This window comes from Vanessa atalanta, chromosome 4 (genome assembly GCF_905147765.1).
Source record: "Vanessa atalanta chromosome 4, ilVanAtal1.2, whole genome shotgun sequence".
Lineage (NCBI taxonomy): Eukaryota > Metazoa > Arthropoda > Insecta > Lepidoptera > Nymphalidae > Vanessa > Vanessa atalanta.
The window spans coordinates 6,649,480-6,664,972 of record NC_061874.1 but is presented as its reverse complement, the minus strand read 5'-3'; positions in this window follow the sequence as shown (position 1 = coordinate 6,664,972).

The following is a 15,493-nucleotide window of genomic DNA, read 5'->3' as shown; positions in this document are numbered from 1 at the left end:
TGTTAAATACATCGAATAATAGAAACCACATAAGTGATACACATAGACACAACCACATAAAATACTAGCCGCAACATTGACAGGATACAACTGAATGAGAGGCAGAGCAGCTGCCGTATCCATACGATATGCGTAGTGAAGCTGCAAATATTTACGCTAATTTATTTTATATAAGAAAATATTATGTTAAAATCTATAGCCAATAAGCCTTTAGCCTAGCTTGACTATGCTAGTCACTAAAAATATTATAAGGACTTAAATTTAACAAACATTTTAATTATAATTAATAAATAAATAATACAAAATCACATATTATTCTGATTCCAATGTAAATAGCTAAAGCCCTCGTGTTATGGAAATCAGAAGTAACGACGGTACCATAAACACCCAGACCCAAGACAATATAGAAAACTAATGAACTTTTATACATCGACTCGGCTGGGAATCGAACCCGGGACATCGGAGTGTCATACCCATGAAAATTGGTGTACACACTACTCGACCACGGAGGTCGTCGGAGATAAAAATAATAATATATTTTTTAGTAAAAATTGAACTTTTAAATGTAACAGAAAAAGTAAAAATTTGTCTATTGGATTTTTATTGAAATTACTTATATCATAGTAATATTATAAAAAAGAGTAAGTTTTGTTTGTTTGTTTACGTAAAAACCGATACGATTGGTATGAAACTTTCATAATATTTTAGTTTATAGTTTCAGGTAGGACATACACTACTTTTAAACTTGCCAATATTTTTAAGCTACATGCTATAGCTATATGACTTAGTAGGAGAGAAAATTGTAAATATGAACCGTTACAAATCCATAAAATACCATGGAGTATCTATAACATCTTCAAGTCTTTAGCGCTTTTGAATCATCATTTAACAAACTATATTAAGTGAACCGGCAAGAAGTTACTCTTACGGCTCAGTAGTTACTCTTTTTCAACATTTAAAAATACAAAGTCATGTTAGTTAAATTATACCTATGTATAATGCATCCTGCCTGGAAGTCAACAGGTTTAGCTCCACGCTTTTTTATCATCTATATAAATTTGTATTGAATAATATGACTTTTTTAGAAATTTATTCACAAAAATGTACTATTATATTATTATTTTTTTAAGTCTCCTTTATTTTTATAGTTTTCAACAGCCACTCGACAGTGAAATAAAAACGAGCAATTATTAAAATTCAAAAATACGATAGTTAATAGCTGTTATAAATATGGGATTGAAATGTTACTAAAATTTTTATTGAGGTCATGATATATGTACACTTGGTGATACGGCTTTGCACAAGCTCATCTGGTTAGGTAACAATATATTTATTCGGTATATCAATATACCGCCAAACAGTAATACTTCACAATGTTATATTCCGGTTTAAATGACAAGTGTACCAGTGTATCTATAGGTACAACTGGCTCAAGGCACATATCTTCTTTGTTTCCAAGGTTCGCGGCGCTTTGGCGATGTCAGGAATTGTTTATCTTCCTTATGTCCATGGGCGACGGTGATCGATTACCATCAGGTGATCCATTTACCTTTTTTTATGAAAATAAAGCAACATTGATGAAAATCTATTTTTAAATATTTTACGGATAAATTAAGTTCAAAATTAATAAAAAATATTATTATGAAACTGGACAACGTAGGATAACCTAGAGCTCTCATTAGGGATTTGTAAAATCCTTTCCTTTTTTAAAACGAAATAATGCTCTTGGCGCTTAATAAACTTTCTTTTCTCGAGAACCCACATCTCTTGTCGAATGTCATCATACTACTGTACCAAACGTACCACCATCCTATACTTCAACCCTACCTACATGTATATATTTGCTCCTTAAATTAGTCGCTGCGGCTTTGCCGAGACGAGAATTTTAATTATTTCACATGACACAATCGTTCACGAAATGAGTTGTTTTATCCCTTTTTTGCATATACTACGGAAGATACGCTTCAAGCGCGTATCGTGAACTAATTTATTGTTACTACGGCCGATCGCTATAGACAGAAACAGCATTGTATTGCGATGCTCGGTCTACGAGAGGGGCAGGGGCGTGCGGGTGAAATAATATTTTTTGCCGGATTTAGGGGCGCTACGGGACATTTTATTGCATAATACATATATCAATATCTTTATTATTATAGCATAAATAATAATTATAACCGTGTGTAATTCTAAAAAAACTATTTTTAAATTAATAACACAAACTCCTTAAATCCTTGTTTTTTTAATACTATAATTTCTTCTGAAAGAAAACAATTTGCTTTTTAATTTTTCGCTACCTCAATAAACAGGAATGTGCAACGCCACTATTTAAATTTTACTTTAGGGGCAATTTTGCTGCGCGTAAATAATTCCGTTTTAATATAGCTTAACAACTATACTAAAAGAATAATATTATTTAGAAACACATTTGTAAATAAGGTATATGAATTAAATGTCGACAAAGAATATTTTAAGCATATAAATACTATGTATTATATATAAATCATAAGAAATAATGAAGATATGTGAAAGATATTTCATCATGTGCATTTTAATCGATGATTGCGGGTTCAAATCAGCTGAATATTCATAATTTATCTTGTTCGCAACGGTGAAGGAAAACATTGCGAGGAAACCGGCTTGTGTCTAATATCGACCAAATTCTGTTACATGTGTATCCAACCACCAACTCGCATTGGAGTAGCGTGGTGGAATAAGCTCCAAAAATGTGTGAAAATTTAATAAAGGATGTTAATTTTTTACTATAAAATTAACTAAAGTTCCAAAGCATCCTATATTTTCTACAAGTAGGCTCTTACCTTTTTTTACTAAAAATATTGATTACTTTGAATTTAGTCTAAATAGTATGTAGTATCTAAACACTACATTATAATCTAGCTTTATTTTTGTATAATAATATATTGCTTTTACTCGCTGTACAAATAAATAAATAGCGAAATCTAGCCCGTGGCGTTCTCCTTTTATCCACAAATGTTAAGATTCAGCCCACGATTTACAAACCTCATGAGTAACCCATGATTTATCTAGTTTCAATATAGTATATACTTATATAGTAAAAACCTTCTGCACAAAATCACTATAAAACTTGTTGCGAGATTACACTTTTCTTGATACAAGTTACAATTTTAATTTGAACTTTATGTACTTTTTGACATTTCCTGCCCGTGCTGTTAACTGCTAAGGAGGTCATCGGGAGGTAACCCTAAAAGCCGCGGCTGCGTCATGGCAGCTATACCGGGGTTATCTCAATTAAATGTATGTATGAAATTTCAAGTCAGAGCTGTTAATTACTGTAAGAACCAACCTAGAGTGGAGTAGCTTTGTCAAGATAACGGGTCATCACAATTTAACGCGTATACAAAAAATCGTGTCTGTGTTAACGGTTAATGAGTTCCCAAATACGGCAGTCATGTCATAGCGAAACATTGAAAGGGCTGTCATAAATAAATATTCACAAAAAATGTCGTGTCAATACTGTTAACCTTTGAGGCGTTCCTTCGCCAGGAGTTTAGGCTGGTCATGCTAATCATTAAAATGCATTGTCATCGGAATTACACTTATAAAATTACAGATGAAGATTTTCCTTAAAAAAATCTACAATCAAACATTGCAAGTTAAATAAAGGCATTCAAAATTTTAATCTACTTACTAACTAATAAAAAACAAATAATAATATTATTGGTTTACAAAGTAGTGCTGTTTGGCGGTAGAATATATAATGAGTGGGTGGTACCCAGACGGGCTTGCACAAAGCCTTATCGCGAAGTATCCTCATAGCTATTCACATAAATGTACAATATAACAATTTAAACACATTTTTTAAAGTAATATTTAACCTTATTATTTTCTGAATTTGATTTTACTATAATTGATCATTTACCGGTTATGAACAGACAATGCATTTTAAATTACTTTTAAAGTCAGAAATATTAATTAATTATATGTTCGAAAAAGTAAATTTTCGTTGGTTTTTAAGCCAAATCTCGTCACGTTACGTGACGTTAGTATTGATTCTTATTAATTTTAAATAACTTTATTAAAAAAAAATATGTGCTATTTTTATTGATGAAAATCTCTTGGCATTTCCTGGTAAATCCATTCCGCCCTCAGAGAGCAGAACAAATAGTAGTCAGCTGACAAGATCTGGGCTATAATGCATTACAACTTTTCCATTAAAATTATGTTTTTGGACAATTTTGTAGTAGAAAACTTTCCTTTTAGATTAATATTGCACTTTATTGACATTCTTTGTTTCCAGAATATGGTCATGGTCTATCAGACTTCTGGCTAAATTAAAGTAATTCGTGATGAACGATTCTCTTCTTATCTTAATCAATACAAAGTGTTATAATATAACGTGGCATTTAAACGAGTTCTGACACGGTTTACGAGCAAATGTGCAGCTTCATCCGTATACCGTATATATCATAAATATACTTTAGAAAAACGATAGAAAACATTTATTTATATGCTTAAGTTGTGGAAAAAATCTTGGTTTACGTTTACATTTACGGTAAAAATAAATGAAAAATCATCTCTGACATATTTGTTTTTAGAGGTATATACTATTTCAATTTCTCATATGGAAGTTATAATTAAGGGTACTATGGAAATCAAAATTTTCATACGCCATGAAAATTATGTACTTATGCTTGTTTATGTATAATGTTGTACAATATAAGACAATTTAGACCGTATTGTGCAGAAATGTAACAACCTACGGAAGCATTAATAAAAGTTTTTCAGATTTGAACGAGAAAAACAAAGTTCTGTAATAAAATAAAAAACATTTTTGAAATTTCTTTAAAATAATATGCATAAAATTGTACATTTATAATATGACAGGGTTGCTAATGAAAGTAGTTTTCTCTTTTAAATATAAACAACTTTTACTATTGCTTCTGTCTGTACAACGCGGTCCATTTGTTATGGGGCAAAACGTACCCTTAATATGGTTCGAATTAAGACTGATATCATATTAAAGTTACATTTATTATTTTTCACATTAATAAGACTTAAATGTAACGAATAGATAAAGAAAGACGGTTTCCTCTTCACAGCACACCAACTCCGCGTACCGGCAATAAGTCCCGAGGCGAAAGCAGCGTTTTGTTGTTACGTGCATTTCAACTTTTGAAAGCAACTGGCGGGGTTCGAAACCGCAATAGGATTACAGACAGCCCTAGAAGCCTGCACGCGGCGGCTAATACGATTTTATTGTCAATATACAACTTTTTAAAGCTTTTAACTTTGTTTTTACTCGTATATTTGCTACGCTAGCGATTTAAACTGAAACGATGCGTGAATAATTTTAATTGTTTTTATAAAATTAATGATTATTAAGATTAAAACGCTTTCGTTATAAAGTAATTTAACGCTTTAAAAATTTGTTTCGTTTTTTGTTTCAACTAAAACGTGAGAAGTAACTGAAAATTCGTTTGAGTGGCCAGCGTTCCTTTTGTTGGTAGCTGACGTTCCTTTGAAATCGCTAGAAAATAGCTTAGCCAACCGATTTGTTTCAGCACTGACTGCAACCAATCAAGCTTTTTCAATTTTCGATCGCTGACGAACGAAACCTGAAACAACGGGCGCAATGAATCGGCGCAGTGAGCAATCGTCAATTTGAAAACCGCGTTTCATTTTACGATACACTCGAATCGATTTTTGTTGTCTTTTATGATGGTCATCTATAAAATTATTATTTTGATATAATTATATTTTCAGACGATATAAGTATTTTATGTATTCTTTTTATGTATAATAAGATTTATTGCTTAATTCTGTCTTAATAAAAATGTAAAATTGATAAATGTTAAATAATTTACGATAATATTTTTAGTATTTTATTATTGCGTATACCATTACTCTAAAACGTCTTTTGTTTTTATTATTAATCAGCCTTTACGGAATATTTTCATATATTCTGCGGTACAGTATATTATCATAAATATATGGTTAAGAAGCCTGTTTTTTAGAATTTTTCACGTAATGATGTCCTAGAACTAAAATTATAAATAGACCAGACACCCCTTTTCTGCAGAATAAATATATAATTTAAATATCCTATATGATATAAGACTATGAATGTTATTAAAACAAATCTAGCAGTACTTATATAAGTGAGTTGTCGAATAATTGTCACATAAATTATACTACTTAGGGCTTATTGCATGTTACTTTCCTGCTAGTACCCGACTAAATTTTGTAGTCAAGAATAATACTTAGAAAGACCGGCGAACCAACAAACTCAAGTCTCCCATTATTCAAGATAACCGCAGATGAATTCAACTAAACATTTGTCAGAAACAGAAAATAACATTAATTTAGTCTTTTTTGCATTTAAGACTTGATTAATTCTGTCAATCCAATCTAAAAACTGAAAGAGCTATTTATCTCTCTTAAAGTTTAAATATAGAAGATACGTCATCTTTAAACAGTACAATGTCACCAGTCTTGTTAACAAAATAAGGTAAATCGTTTACATGTATTCAAAAATTAAACCTAAATATGGTCGCAAAATTGAACTCTGTGGTAATTCCATTTCGTCAGAGCTCCATTTGAATTTGCCCCGTTTATGAGAACTCTTACGTTAAGGTGGAGGAGGAAATAAATTTTAATGCAAGAATGCTTTGTTCTATAGTAGATATTATTAGTAGTATTAGTATTAAAAAAACTTTTTTAAATAATATCATGTTTAACATAATCGAATTCTTTTGATAAGTGACAAAGAGAGATTTGTGCGAATAACGTAATTTTTTTTTAAATACATATCCGATTAGCGATAAATATTCATTTATCGCTAAGTCTACTTGAATTCTATAATATAAAACTAATTGATATTGTACCTACACCATAAATATGTATTACAAATAATCTCCACTAAATTCAGGGTTTCTGGAAGAGATCTCTTGTTAGAGATAAGTTATCCCTTTGTACACAATTTTCATTTATATAATTTTCTGTATACTCTGTTGGTACATAAATAAATAAATAAATAATATCCTTTTTTATTTACATATTATGCTATTAAACGAGGAGAAGTTTTGTAAAATAAATAAAATTAAACAAATACGGCTTATCCTTCAAACACGGCCGCCCGTTGAACTTAATGCCAATGAATTTTATGGATTTAATATCGAAATATGGCAATTATACGAATTTTGCGGATATACGTTGTCGACTCAAAGGTTTTGACTATTTTTAAAGATCTATAGTTGTGGATAGGTTTCGATCAGTTCTATCATAGACCTGCACGAAATTATTAATACAGATACGCTGCGCTTTACAATTTCATCCGCTTTAAATTAAGACCATTGACGTTTCCTATTGACGTGACAATCGTAAATTTCATGTTCTTAATAAAATAAATTTTATGGGCAATATAGGCAGAATATTTTGCGCTCAACTAGATACACGCCTAAAAAAAATATCTATGACACTAAATACAATTTGTAATTAAAACTCACCCTTACGTCGCTTTAAGTAAAATATACTTTTATAATGCTAATGCTGTTTAAATATAATGTATGTAGCTTTATATCTATATAAGTTACATTCAAAATGTTCGACATTTAATATCGATTTTCCATATTTCCACGTATGAACCCATGTTACGTTTTGTATTTTGTTATATCACAACAAAGCCGGAGTAATTAAGCACTTAGAGAGGAGAATCGTGCTAGGATAATGAGCAAAACTTTAGGACGCCTACGGCTCTGACTACCACAATAGCCGCTTAGGTTTATAGATTATGTCTGGATTCCTCTCTCTTTTCCTCTTTGATTAAAATACCAGGCGCTATTAAAATATAAAGTAAGTATTTTATGTATAAACTATACGTACCTACGTATGTTATTAACATTATTCTACATTTTAATAATAGTCTGTAAGTGCCCCTGATGATCCAAGGCCTTCTTTTTTATTGAGGACAAGGTATGAAGCTTTTTCCACCACACTACTCCAATGATGAATGAATGAACGCTTAATAGAAGCACATGGGGCAGAAAATTCGAGAAATGAATTTCCTACTGATATTTATTTTCACCGCCGAACAAAAAATTAATGAACTATTAACACAATACAAGAACATGACAAGTCAGAGATGCTTACCCGAGTTTGAACACACAATCTTCGGTTTTGTTGCATTAGGTGGCCTTTTTGCCGGTACGCCTACGCATATCATAAACAAATGATTAAAATATAGTAAAATATGTAAACATAGATCATTATTCTCACATTTTTCAATATAAACTTACACTTAATAATTGTAATTTTATTTGCCTTGTCTGGGAATAACCTTTCGTTAAGAACCACATTTATTATGGACCCTGGAACGTTGTGGCTTAACCCTCGGTATAATAAGAATTAATAATATCACCAAAGAGGTTTTCATTCTTTATAAATCATAAAAGATTTTTTGAAAAAATACTTATACGATTGACATTAAAACTTTCACATCACGATAGCTTATAGCAAACATCAGGCAAATATCAGCTTTATTACTGTATGCGTTATATATGTTTAATTATATCAACAAACACACAGGGAAAATCATTCGTTTCGGTTAAATATTTGAATGGAACACGTAATTTGAAAAGTTCTACACAATACGTAACAGCACATAATATTGTTTTATGAATATTATTACACTAAAAAAAAACTTAAACTTTAAGTAGTAGTTGTTAAAAACTTCTTATCTATTCCGATATCTGCTTTTGATCTTTGATTGATCGTCTGACTAATTACCTTCAGAAAATTCTTATTATTTTTCTTATAAAAAAAAGTAGAGCTAGGTTGATATGTTACACGTCAAGCTATGTGAGATAGTCGACTGAGAATATATGAAGAGATCGCTTGCCTATGTACTGATTGTAGCAATGTACAAATTACTATGTGATAAATACACGTACATAATGACTACATTTAATTGATATATCCCGGGATGAAACCTCACCTAGATTCGGGCAATGTCGAATCGATTCGCTATTATTGACAGTTTAAGTAAATATATTTTAACACGAATCAACAGGAAAATGGAATGAATATTGAACATTAAACTATTTCCACTAATACAATTGTGTTTGCTGTATCTACGACATGTATTTTGTTGTTCGATAAGCATTACAAGTATGTAATGAATACTTAATGATATGTTCTGTTGAACATTCACAAATTCGTTCTCATGCAAAAGGTCACAAAAAGATTTTATGAAACCCTCGAGTAGTGATTGAGTTTCGGGTAAAAATGTCGGCTCGTTACTACCAAAAGTTAATCGGGCAGTTCTGAAGCGGGTCGCTTGTTAGCACACAGTGCAAAGTAGTTCACAACCCATATTGGAATTGGTTCACTTGCATGGCCCAGTTGGAGAGAACTTTAATAATGGAAAGAGTCCGATAGCTAAACTTCTGTGATAACGATGCTTACTCGCAAACTTGGCCTACGGCGAAACAAAATCGACTGACGGGCTATGTAGGCGTGTTGGTGCTGAAGTTCGGCTGTAATCAATATACTAAGCATTGTTTTTTTTATTTCAAATGTTTTGTAGTAAATTTGTTTATTCAAATCGTGGCAATAATCTGTGTTATATTTACATATTTAAGTATTTCTCTGTTTATTTTATCTCTTATTCTGTGGAATCATAAAAGTATACGACTTACATTATTTATAGTTAGAATTAAATTTAGGACATAACCAGATATTAACGGAACAGCGTGAAAACATACGCTTCCAATTGTTTTTATGAGCAAAAGAGATTATTTAGCCTCAAAAAATTAATGTTGTTTTGTTAATTGTATTTTATGTTATTTATAAATATGTAATTCGAAAAAAAATATGTTTTTAGTACATAATAGACAAACGTTTATTTTAAAATAAACGTTATGCGGCTGTCACGAGTGTTTTTATTTGCTCATGTATTTTTTAAGATGAATAATCGTTATCGCAGTTTGGTGTTGTATTCTAGCCGTGTCGTCACGCAATGTAATATAAAATATGATGAGGTGACGACGCGCATTAACCTGTGTTAATGTCCAAACTTTGAAAACTATGTGTTGGATTTCAATGTGACAAAAGAGAAACTTTTCAAATATACCGAATTGACGGTAACGTATAAATTCATTTCGTAATAAAGATAAAATGTAAAAAAATGTATCTCATAGAAACGGATAAAGACTTAAATTCATATTAACATTTAACTTTTGTCACTAGACTGAGCTTAATGCTGGAACTGAACTAAGATAAACGTTTCATTAATTTCACTGTTCTGTGCGGCCATTATACGTTTTAAATATAATAATATTAAGAATACACAAACAAAACAGCTACGTACGGACATAATCAAGTTAATCCTAACGTATGAAGTTCCCAGTAATAATTAGTCAAAGGTAAACATTGCTGATTCGCAACACGTGCAGAGAGAACATGGAGCCTCAATCGCGTAACTGGCACCAAATAAGATCACTTAAATTCCGAACCCGTAGCTTCACCTTCCGTATAGCTCCGTCAGTTCTCCTACCTATATGAACCTCTACAGTAATTACACAAAAGAAATTGAACGTTTAAACACAGCCTTCGGTGGCTATTAGCTCCTGCCGAATAAACTGGAAATTACTAAACCGTGCCTTGTAGCCATGTTATTAAGTTTAGTAGTCTTCTGGGTAGTACTGCGCCATATCTTTAGTGAAAATAACAGTCTACCTTCGTATTTACGTTTAAATATTAAAACACAAGCAAGTGTTCTGAGCTTGTTGCTAGCTCGGCCTTAGTAATCGTTTAAATAAGCAAATTTGTTGAATATTTGTGTGAAATATTTAATCTGTATTTCGTTGTTTTATGATAATTAAAAGGTTTTTAATCCGTAATTGAATTTAAAAAAAGAACTTGACCTGTGGTGTAATTTTTCTTAAATGTAACTTAATCACAAAATGATGTTTGGCATCAAGTACGCGTTTATCCGATAATTAATCGATGTGTGGTAGAAGTGATTCTCGTGTATTACTAATCTAATCGTGCAATAGCACATTTCGGCTGACTGACCCAACTGCCGTTGATCGATCAATACATATACTATTTATTGATACGAATATATTTCAAAGGTTTATTCACAGCTATTCAATTGGCTAGATATTCCATTGGTAGCATTTTTTTTATTTGTATACGAATCTAGCTCTTCTCTCCGACTTAATCTACATACGTCAATACTTTTTACTGTAATTTATCATCTCGTTATTTATTAGTAGACATAATATGTCATCTGTTTTTTCATGTGATGTCAAAAAATAAATAGTTAAGTAAAATGAAGCATTGTTGTGTATTGCAATTGGTGTTTTTGTTAGTAACTGTTTGGTCAATTACCGTAATCAATATGCATTATGATATTTAGCGTATTAAATTCCATACAAATTAGACAATATAGTGTGACTACACTATGCTGTCTAATTGCGTCTTTGTAGATGTTACGGACTATTTCAATCCATGAAGTCGGACCCCACTTTTTTCTGCGAGGGGAAAGTGCGGGGTGCAGGAAGCTAAACCAAAGCGTTAGTCTCGAATTCTCTAGGCGATCATGGCTCGGCGGACGTGTCTATTTTAATTGTTCTATGATTCACTTCCGTAATATGCAGAAGTAGACTTGAATAATGCAGCTTATCATGACTTTGGGTAAGTAAAAAAAAAATAGAACTTTACGTTTGTTAAAAATGAAATAAAAATAACTTCAGAAAGTAAAAAGCCAACGAATTATTAAAATATAATGAAATAATTCATGTTTTGAAATGGGAGTTCCCATTTAAAATGAAATTTTTGGTCGAGTAACAGTGTCACTGACAGAGAAAAAATAGAAGACGATTTAAAATGACTTAAGATTTAACGATTTAAGATTTTAATTTATATATTATTATTATTATACGATTAGTTCGTCAGTATTACATACTACCATTTAACATTCAATAATGTGATATATGCTAAATTACGGTACAATCATTATAATAAATTTAGTCTATGCGAGGTTCTGGAGAATTGTTTTTTAATTCAATATATTTTTTATTAGAAATGAACAAAATAATATATTTTATATTGAAAAAATAACACAGTTATTCAGGAAATTAAATCGGGAATATGTAGTAGAGCATATTTCTAGTTGACTATGAAACTCGTCTGTAATTTAACTAAGTGTGCGTGTACACCACATAGATGTTGTAATAGAACACACACTCTAGCAGCTTTCATTGTACACTTGCAGTATAGCTATTAAGGAAGCAGTGAGTCGAGTCATCGTTGATTGAACTATTTGTAAAGGGTTTTACTTTTATTGAAAAATGTTTTAAATGATTCCTTATATATAATATGTACAGTAAATAGGTGATTTGTTGGAAAAGTTACGGAGTTTCACAGGGGTCAGTTCTCGGCATAATTCTGTGGAGCTTTGGTTTCGGCTGGCTGCTACGAGCACCTGTCTGTTAGGAATATATCAAATTGTTTAGTAGTAGATTAGTTAGTATCAATTATATTCGATAGTACGCCAGAAGCCTATTCGTTAGTAGAGCCAATTCCGGTGAACTGTTATAATAATTAAGATTAATAAGTTAAGAAAGATTTAACTAAAGACTAATGTATATACTTAAAAGTGATACCAGTACACCGTCCTTCGCCGCCAGATGTTTTAAGCGCTACGAGAACAAAACTGTCATTACAGCGATAGGATGGATTGGACGGATTGGACGTCTTCATGACGAATTTCATGTTCTTCTTTAAAATATAAGAAAATAATTATTTTCGGGAAATAGCAAGGATTCTTAATGAGATGCTTAGTACTTTGATATTTGTACTAGTATGTTTGATTATATTGTTGGTATACATTTTCATGTATTATAACGTCGTCGCGAACCCTCAGTGAATATTCCCAGTACGAGAAATAATTGCGGGTTACTATTTTAATAACACAGAAACATACAAATGAAAAGACACTCATAAGTTTTAAATTGAAATGAGAATTTTACTATCCATTCATACTTAGTTTAGATTTATATACTATGAACAATTAAATATATGATATTAAAATATATAAAATAATACAGTAATTAATTTTACAGAAACACAGAAATATTTTTTTAACTAAAATAAAAATTAAATTATTCCAAGTAAACATTATGGTTTTTTCCCAATCCCGAAGTATTTTTCTATATGTCCAAAAACTAAAACAGACGCAAGAGAGCTAAGTGTAAAAGTCATACTCATCCCTGTATATATATTTATTTTAATAGTATCCTGAAATATGGTTAAGTAGATACAAGGGATATTTTAAATTTTAATAAGATGAAAATCTACTACTTTACGTTAGCCTTTAATCCGGATTTGCTAATAAATAAGTTTCGAAGCGCATAAGACTTGCTAATACAGGATGAAGGATTAACTGATTGCATTTTTTAAATAATTTCCTACTTAATGAATGTAACGTAATTAGATAAAAAAAAAAAACAAAAATGTCAAAATAAATCAATTCCTAAATTCCTAATTGATTTATCCATCATGTTTCACTTTACAAGTAATTCCATTAAATGTCTTGCTATGCAATCACAATCGTATATGTATATTAATAGCGTAAGCTTATTTTTGTACCAGTGATTTTGGGACATAAAAAATCGTTTATGGTCTCACTCTAAGGAGCTTCAGCCGTAGATGCGGAGATAATAAAGAGAATTCTATTAGAATAGAATAGAATTATTGCAATTTAGTAAATTATTACAATTTAATAAAGAATTAATTTTAGAGAACAGGAAAAAGTTATTGGTCGGGTAAAAAATGGCACTATAGCAGTATATATAAAAAAAGCGAATGTAAAACGTGCGACAGACATCGTCAATTTAGAATGAAATTAAATCAAAACAAAACCTGTCATAGATTTCGAAATTTGTAAAAATCTCTTGAATAAACGCGAAGTTTCGCGTGCGAACACTAGTTTCATGTTACCGTCACAAATATCTTGTAACGTTGACATTAATTTGCAGATTAAGTATCTAGTGTCTCTGGAAATAACTTGACATAAAATTGTATGAATGTTTTGTGTGTGTTAAATTTAACTTGCCATATGATAATCTTATATAATTTTATAGCTATGAAATGCCATTTTCTCTACCATATTTTACTGCAAACTGAATCATGGTTCACAATATTATTATTACACACTTGCTGGCGTACAGAATGGCAAATATTGGCCATAGGTCTGTTGGTTCCATATTGGTACGTATGTATATTACTAAGCCTTTGCGATGTATGATCAATGTTATACTAAAGATTTGATAGTAGGTTAGCAGAATGCAATCTTCAGAACGTATTGAATATAAATAAAATTAACCGAATTACTCGCAATCAATACATTACATTACACGAAAAATATTGTAATTGTGCTCATGAGAAATTAACATTGTATAATTTGTGAAATAACCATTATATAACTGATGTCATATTTGTAGAAGTACTGTTGTTTGTGATTTACGCAAATTTTAATTAAAATGTCCTGCAAGTGAGTTTTGAGTTAGAATACTATAAAAACCGAAGGGTTTATTATGTTTACAAAATTGGGAAGAATATTTTGTTTTATTCTTTGTTTATAAATCACCAGTCCAGTGATTCCCTATTGCTGAGAAAAAGTCTCCTATTATGTTAAGGACAAAAACTCCTTTGGATTTTTCTATCGCGCTGTTCAAGTGCGGGATGTTAGAAGCCCGCCACGCAGCGGACATTATTTGATACATGCAGATTTCCTAGGGCTGTTTTATTCCTCTGAATTTAAACCAGCAACTCGTGTTTTAAAGCTTAACTAGATATCCACTCACCAACACCTTTATTCGATTACACCTTCCATTACGCACTCTACAATATACATACTAATATACATTACAAGTTAGGATTGGCTACAAATCTGTGATCCGAGGTAGTGAAAACCAAAGTCTACGTTTACATTAAAATCCAAAAAGTAAAGCAATTCCAGATATAGGTATCCCCGAGGAATTTACTCAACCTTTTCCAACGATGCCCACGTTTTTCGTGAGAAGTCGTGCAAAATCATAAACAAATTACAAAACAAATATAATATATCATCTGTGATTCTGAAAATCGACTGTCGTTTGTTTTGATATATGTTTTGTTGTGGGGTTGTTTATATAATTATATTTTACGGTTAAGTTATAAGGAAATAACTATAATAATATACGATTGTAGTTGTTAGAATTTACATTATGTGATTATTTTTTTAGTTTAAAAGAAAACGCAACCGACAGATTAACAGAGTTACCTTCGCATTTATAATATTAGTGCAAATCAATGCGTGAAGTACTAATTTTATTTACGGAGAAGGAGTGCAGGAAGCTCATATCATGTAACACATTTACAAATAGTAAAAAAATCTTACACACACTACACATACTAGCCGAAACTGCGACTTTACTCCTCCTATTTAACCCTGAGGGGTGAATTTAAA